Source organism: Tupaia chinensis, unplaced genomic scaffold (assembly GCF_000334495.1).
Source record: "Tupaia chinensis unplaced genomic scaffold, TupChi_1.0 Scaffold000332_1, whole genome shotgun sequence".
NCBI classification, from domain to species: Eukaryota; Metazoa; Chordata; class Mammalia; order Scandentia; family Tupaiidae; genus Tupaia; species Tupaia belangeri.
Window position 1 is genome coordinate 603,026 of NW_006159826.1, and position 868 is coordinate 603,893.

Consider the following 868-nt stretch of genomic DNA (forward strand, 5'->3'; position numbering starts at 1 on the left):
CCTGGCCTCCCCCCATCCCCCACCTCCCATGCTGATCAAGCCGTGTGTGCTGGCCGGTGTTTATCCTGACCGCCCCTGCCTATGCTAGAGTGTTCCCCAAGGCAGGAGGGCCCGTTTGCTTCCTGCCTTACTACCCCCTCCGCCCCCTGTCTGGGACACCAGCTGGCACGTGGCGGGCACCTGGTGCATACTGGAGGGGATTAGCCGGTCCCTTCCCATTAGCCGTCCACACCCGGCCTGCCCAGGGTACACTGCAGAGCCACCACAGGGCCACCCACTGGCTGCACCTCCCTTCCCATAGAGTCTGGAGACACCCTTGGTCCCCACATCAGGATACCCGATAGCAGTGAGGGCTCTGTGAGCCGCCAGGCAGAATGCTGTGCGAAGCCAGTCCTGCAGGCACTGAGGCCAGGCCGGCGGCTCCCAGCCAGTGAGCGGCTCTGGCCAGCAGAATGCCGTGCTGCAGGGCCCGGTCCTTCCATGGGCAGGAGCAAGAGAGGTGCAGGGCCAGGCGGGGGCTTGCTCGGGGCCGCGGAGTTTACACTAGCAGCCGAGGATGGCTGTGGCCAGGACAGTGCCCTCGCGCCACTCTCTGTACACGGAGAACAGAGCAGGCAGGTCAGGGAGACTGCGGGAAGGCCAGGAACGCCCAGTGGCAATTATTCAGGGTGCAGGTGCTGGAGCCTGAACAGGGTGGGGTGCTAGGACCCTCTAAGCATGGGGACAAGAGAATTGGCTCTAGAAGCTTTCAAGGTGTCGGGTGGATAGAACTCAGAGCCTGCTCAGGTGTGGGGTGGACAGAGCTCAGAGCCTGCTCAGGTGTGGGGTGGACAGAACTCAGAGCCTGCTCAGGTGTGGGGTGGACAGA